The sequence below is a fragment of the Chelonoidis abingdonii genome, chromosome 11, assembly GCF_003597395.2.
Source record: "Chelonoidis abingdonii isolate Lonesome George chromosome 11, CheloAbing_2.0, whole genome shotgun sequence".
Taxonomy (NCBI): Eukaryota; Metazoa; Chordata; order Testudines; family Testudinidae; genus Chelonoidis; species Chelonoidis abingdonii.
This window is the reverse complement of record NC_133779.1, coordinates 35,442,703-35,449,595: the sequence shown is the minus strand read 5'-3', so window position 1 is coordinate 35,449,595 and position 6,893 is coordinate 35,442,703. Positions and strand designations below refer to the sequence as shown.

At 55.5% G+C, this 6,893-nt stretch overlaps 1 long non-coding RNA gene across 1 annotated transcript in view; it reads right to left on the bottom strand.

The window, feature by feature from the left end:
• The window catches only part of LOC116822137 (uncharacterized), a 12,205-nt gene extending 8,485 nt beyond the window's left edge, over window positions 1-3,720 (bottom strand). The window contains exon 1 of the long non-coding RNA XR_004373083.2: window positions 3,568-3,720. This is a non-coding gene — a long non-coding RNA (uncharacterized LOC116822137). The remainder of the gene's footprint in view (window positions 1-3,567) is intronic.
• Window positions 3,721-6,893: the final 3,173 nt, after the last annotated feature.

Here is a 6,893-nt window from a genome sequence, read left to right as displayed (position 1 = left end):
GACACAGAACTCCAGATGAGGCCTCACCAATGCCGAATAGAGGGGAATGATCAAGTCCCTCAGCCTGCTGTCAGTGCCCCTACTTATACAGCCTAAAATGCAGTTAACCTTCTTGGCAACAAGGGCGCACTGCTGACTCATATCCAGCTTCTCCTCACTGTAACCCCTAGGTCCTTTTCTGCAGAACTGCAGCCTAGCCACTCGGTCCCTAGTCTGTAACAGTGCATGGGATTCTTCTGTCCTAAGTGCAGGACTCTGCTTCGAGGCCTTTGCCATGCCCCAGGCACCCCCATAATGAGAAGAGCAGTGATCTGGGCACGCCCAGCTCAGCAAGAGGGGATTTTCCCCCCTGACACCAGGCCAGCCCCATTGCTAGTTCATGGGCCTCCCATTCAGATCATCTGTCCCTCAGTTTACAGGCCAGCAGAAGGAAACTTAAGCCAGGCAGCTGAAATAGCAGCAGGGGGTGAGGTGGGTTCCAGGGTGCCTGATGGATGCTGCTTATTACAGCTTTGAAATATAATTTCCATTTACACCTCTGTTTCTGTTTGCCTCATAAATAACGACTGCCTCGTAAAGGCAAAGAGGAGCACGCGCCCCCCTCCCGCGCCGGCTTTAATTGTAAACAGGGCAATCAATCCGCAAGGACAGCGCCGACCGAGTTGCTGCCCAGACAAAGCCCATCGCCCCCGTGCAACAGGAGCTGCTGACCAGCCTCCTTCTGTGCAAACTCCCCCAGCCTGGCCCATCAACATCAATCTCTGAATCCCCTGCTGTCTGAGTCTGGTGCTACCCGTGCCCCTAGTGTTCTGCCAGTCAGTAGCGGCTCCAGGCACCAGCGCTCCGAGCGTGTGCCAGGGGCGGGAAGCCACGGGAGGGGGGGCGCCCTGCCAGTCCCTGCAAGGGCGGCAGTCAGGCTGCCTGTGGGAGGTCTGCTGGTCCCGCGGATTCGGCAGCAATTCAGCGGTGGCTACGCCAAAGCTGCGGGACCAGCGGATCTCCTGCAGGCAAGCTGCCGAAAGCTGCCTGATTGCCGTGCTTGGGGCAGCAAAAAAGCGAGAGCTCTTCAATCCCAGCCTGCAGCCTTCACTATCCCAGTCCTTGGCCCCGGCCCCCACACATACAGCTTTTACAGATGCTCCTCCATCCTGACCCACAGTTCCCCTGGTATGTCAATCCAGGGTCCCCCCCGCTAGCGTCCCTCCCTCCCGACCCATAGCACTATCTGTTATTTCAGTCCAGGGCCTGCACAGCTGCAAATGCCCATCCTACCCAACTCACCGCTCGGCTGCCATTTCAGTTGGGGGCTCCCCCCCACCCCAGCTCTGGTAGTGCCGCTAGATTCCAACCTGCAGCTTCCTTCCTTGCCCTCCAGTGTTCCACCCATTAGCTCACACTCCCTCCTCTAAGCATCCCGCCCTTGCCTTGCTCAAGCCAGCCAGTGGCCAACCAACCTATGCAAAGCACTTGTCCGACGGGCACAGCCAAACATCCCCTGGACTGGAAGCTTTGGAAGCTCTTGACTGGCAAGTTTCCCTTTCTGGGGTACCCTCCGTGGCAGGGTAGGAGCTGTGAGGTCCCAGCGGTGGGATTCATGCATCAGGCCTCCAAGCAGAGCTAACGATGAGAGCTCGAGCACAGTGGGGACCAGGCCAGGCCTGCAGAGGAGGAGCTGTCACTGCCCCAGGCACTGGTCATTGGAAGAGGCTGGGAATTCAGACCCGTTTACCCTGCCACCCAGGGAGATTTTAGAGCAAGCCAATTAGTTCCTCTCCCACTATATATATTTCCAAAAGGTCAAACAAAATCCACAGGCCATGAATAAATCTCTCCGTGCAGGCTGTGTACAATTATAGCCCTCCCGATGCTGCAGTTTCCAGACTGCCAGCCAAACTCAGACTTGGGTGGATTTATATAACCATCACAATTCCACTTCGCATTTTTATATAACGCCTTTCGGCCAAGGCTCTCCAGGCAGGAGGCAGCTTGTAACCATCTATCTCACCCTCTGCTGGACTGCGGCCACTTCTGGGGCAGAACACAGATGCTGTTAAACAGCCACCCTGCTGCGTCTTAGAGGAGTCGTTCAGCCAAGAAATGCAGCCACCTCTGGGGAAGGGTGCAGCTGCTGTTTGAAAGCCACACGGCAACGCAGCAAAAGGGTCGCTCACTCAGGACAGGTCTACGCTACAGACCTGCATCAGCTGCATGCAGCTACGCCGCTGTCGTGCTTCTGGCGAAGACGCTCTCAATGGGAGAGAGCGCTCCCGTCAGCTTAGTTACTCCATGAGAGGTGGTACCTATCTCCCGCTGACATACGCTGGGGGTTACGGCCAGTATAACTATTCAGGAGGATGGATTTCCCACCCTTGAGCAATGTAGTCATGCCAAAGTAAGTGTGTAGTGTAAGCCTGGCCTCAGTATTGAAATACAGCCACCTCTGGGGTGCAACATGGCAGCTGCTTAACAGCCACCAAGCAGTTCTGCATAGGGGCCACTCACTCACTGTTAATGCAGCCACCTCTGGGGCGCAACATGGCAGCTGCTTAACAGCCACCAAGCAGTTCTGCATAGGGGCCACTCACCCACTGTTAATGCAGCCACCTCTGGGGCGCAACATGGCAGCTGCTTAACAGCCACCAAGCAGTTCTGCATAGGGCCACTCACCACTGTTAATGCAGCCACCTCTGGGGTGGAACATATTTAACAGCTGCCTAGCAGCAATGTGTGAGAGTTTTAGGCTAGGGAGCAAAGAACAGTTCATTCAGTTGAAATAATGGGGAATTTAGCTCAGTGGAATGTAATTAACCTGACTGGAACTGGGCCAGGACGCTGATATGAACAACCCCACCCATGCAGAAAAGGGCAGTGGGCTCTGTAGTGCCCTCTGGCACCACACTGAGATGAGCTCAGCACACGGAGTCACCAACACAGTTCCCTACTGCAGCCGGGGTCTCCTTGGCCATCTCCCATTCAAACCCTGACCAGGCCTAGCCCTCCAACCACTGGCAGGGCCTCCCCTTGTGCTGACAGATATGCCCACGGTTTCCAAGGGGTTAATTTCTTCAGGGCTGAGAGAGGCGGCAAGGCTGGTCCCTAGCGAGCTGTGGAGACTTGCACCAGGCAGCAGTGCCAGCCTGTGGCCTGCAGGGGGAGCTGTGCGTGTTCCAACTCTCATGCCCCAGCACCGTAATCGGCATTAAGGTGGAGACTCATCCAGGGCCGCCTGGGGTGGGGGGGCAAGTGGGGCAATTTGCCATGGGCCCCACAGGGGAGAATATAGTATTTTATAGTATTACAACCTTTTTTTTTAATGGAACGGGCCCCTGAAATTGCTTTGCCCCAGGCCCCCTGAATCTTCTGGGCAGCCCTGGACTCATCCAGCTTCCCGGCTCGGGTAGAGCGAGGGGGGAGCTGATAGCTTTCTTCCTCCTCAGCTGGAGGCCTCACTCTGCTCCCTTACGTCTGAGAGGAGATGCAGGCGGGGCCCAGGCTGGGGAGGATAAGACCCAAACCCAGGACTGCAAAGGAAACTAGCCAGAGGAGGAGGCAGTGGGAACCTCCTACCTGAATCCCTTCCACAGCCCCGTCCTGCTCCCTGCAAGGTCTGGATGGGGGTCACCTTCCCAATGCCCCTGGGGTCTCCGTTGTGGGGAGTGGAGCTGGCCCCTAGTGTGAGACGGCGCCTGGCCTGCTGGGGCCTCCACAACCCACGACCAAGGGGCTGAGCGAACCCAGCGGGATGGGGCTGTTCCAGCCAGTTTCGCAAGCCACCGAGGACGGAGAGGAAACGGTGGAAGGAAGGGGATGGCAGGAAGGGGATGAGTGGGCACTTTCCGCAGGACCCTATTTTGAGCACAGCATGCCTGGAAGCTGCGAGGCGGAAACACAGCTTTGTAAAGACCGTGAAGCCGTTCCTAACCAGAGTAGGCTTTGCGCCTCGCCAGGCTGCCTGAGAGAGACCCAGGCAAGCTGTTTGCCTGGAAAGTAGATAAGAAACAGACCATAAAAATGGCTCCAGCGTAGTCCATGGTTTCCTTCAGAGCTCCCTGTTTCATGTGAATGCTCTGCGTTTCTAGCACCCCTTCCAGCCACAGAGTGTGACAGGCTTTGCCAGCGTTTGTTAGCCCGGCCTCACCACAGCCTGCTACCGCACGACTTAGCACACCATTGTGATGCAGCCACCTCTGGGCCGGAGGGCGACGGCTGTCCACCCGCCACACGGTGATGCTTAAGGACCAGGCAGTGCAGAACGCTCCTAGCCAGCTGTCATTGAGACAGGGATCTGGGGGAGGCAGGATGGTACCACCTGAGTGTGAATGCAGCCCAGACGGCAGGCCAGATAAGGAGCCCCTAGGACTTTCAGGGGCTGGTCCCAGCTATGGCACTTCCAGCAGCCCAGCGCCCCCTAGCACCACGCTGGGGCATTGGCTTATTGCTGACTGAGAGTCAAATCTGCGCCCAGGAGTGGATTGCACCTTCAGACAGACCTTGCCCATTTCCCCGCTGCTCAGTTTTGGGAGGTCTCCCAGCATTGCCAGGCAGGGAAAGCCCCTTGCTGTTGCTTGGACATGGAAGAAGCAAGGAGGTCATGGTTTGGGGGAGAGAGACACCAAAAAGAGTGTGCGTGAGCGCTCCCTGCTGGGGTGCAGCATTCCCCTGCCATGCATCCTCCATGCCTGCTGACACCTGGTCATGCTCAGGGCAAAGACAGAGAAGTGAGCAGCCGGGAGCCATGCCCGTGTTGGTGTCTCTGCTCTTACAGATACAGGAGAGGGAGGCAGAGGAGAATCAGTGTTAGCCAGGAGGCGGGGTGGGAATATATTTTATTTTCAGGCACCAGAGGGGGATTTAAGAGCAGCAGAGAGCGTAGCAGTATCTATTTATATTGCAGTAGTGGCATTCAGTGATCACTTAGCACTTGAGTTGCTTGCTAGAGACCTGATTTATTCCATCTTCCATTTCAATTGGCTGTGCATTATATGAGCTTTACAGTGCTCCACCCAGACTCTGTGTCTGGGAAGCTCAGCCCTTAAAGGTACCCCTGTACCACAGCAGTACCACCCACTGAGATCATGGCCCCATTGCATGCATCCACATAGAGAGAGGCAGGCTCTGCCCTGAAGAGCTTGCAGTCTAAATGGACAGGCCAGACAAAGGGTGTGAAGGGAAACTGAGGCAGAGCAGGGCAGTGACTTGCCCACGGTCATCTGGCAGGTCAGTGGCAGAGCTGGGAATAGAGCCTAGGTCTCCCAAGTCCCAGCACAGTGCCCTGCCTGGGGGGAGAAGAAAATGAGATGCGCTATAAAGTGAGTAAGTGACAGGATTATTTTAACATCTCCCTGCGTGGTAGGGGCGGCTGCACTGATTCAAGCGGCTCAAGGTGGCTCGGCCGGGGGGAGGAATATTAAAGGTCATTCTTGAAACAGATAATATAAAAATTAATTTTCTGCCGAGTGGTTTTTAGGGGTTTGACACTGGTGGAGTCTGACAGGGCTAGAGCCTCACGTTCAATGGCCCGAATGCGGGTGATATATGACCCCTCACGCTAAGCCATGCGGGCGTGGGAGGCCTTCCAGAAATACCCTCTCCGAGTCCATGCTGATCTGATGCCCCAAAGCAGTGCCAGGGGGCGCTGTGCTGCCAGAAGTGCCATTTCCAAAGCCCACGGTGAAACCCAGGTCTGGCCAACCAGGGCTGCCCGGGGGTGGGGAGCAAGTGGGGCAGTTTGCCCCAGACCCTGGGCCCCACAGGGGCCCTCACGGGAATATAGTATTGCAACTTTTTCTTTATGGAAGGGCCTCCTGAAATTGCTTTGTCCCAGGCCCCCTGAATCCTCTGGGCAGCCCTGCGGCCCACCGCTGGCCACTGGGAATCCCAGGGCTCTTTCCATAAGAGTCAGGGTGGGGAGCCCTGGGGCTCTGAGACAAAGGCAGCCATTCTGCCTCACTAAGATTCCTGTGCTGCTCGCCTGTCCTGACTCCGGGCAGCACCCCCTCTAACGTGTGAACCAATTTGGCACAGGAGCTAGGGCTGGAGTTCCTCTAGCGGTTTGGCCCTGATGGACAGTCCTTGTGGAGAAATGCCACATCCAAAGACTGGGGGTGGCCACGCGACTAAAGCTTCCCCCCTTGTCTTCTGCAGGGGCAGGGAGTTCAATCCATTGGCCACCAGTTGGAGACAGATTAGACTGCTAGCTACTAATGATACTTAGCATTCGTCTAATGCTTTCTGTGCTCAAAGCACTGTGCAGATATTAACTAAGTAATCCACCCAGCACCCCTGCGGCTGGGAAGCCTTAGCATCAGCTATTTGATGAGGTATCGGACAAGACTTCATGGCGTGTAGGTGTCCTTAAATATATGAGGTCAAATCTCATTGGCTGCGTGAACTGGGCCCCACTGAGTAGCTATCGTTCCGCTCTGGTTAGTCCAGGCCTCCTACAGACTGTGGGGAAGCCCGGAGCTCCCCCTGGAATTGGCCGTGATTCACCTACCAGTCACTGGCTGACGTCTGTGCAAACTGTTTCTGAGTTGGCAAAGCAGCGGCAACGTTTACATTTGGCCGCACGCTTCCAGCTCCATGCACAGGGTCTGCAAGCAGATGAATAAATAGATGGACTAGATCCAGACCCAGTATGTAGTATCATAGGCAGTGCAGGTAATGACACCTCTAGTGAAGGCTGGCCAGCATTTGCCGTTATACGATCCCGTTTTCAGTTGCTTACAGCTTTGCTAAGCTTTGACTGTTCAGGCTGAAATTTTCCATGGCGAATGTCAGCCTTGGGCTGATGGATTGATTGATTTTTGGAAAGCTTCAGCTGTAGCAGGCCAACTATTTCTAAGGGTAGGGGGGAAATACCTCGTTTTTCCCATATTAAAAAAAAAAATCTT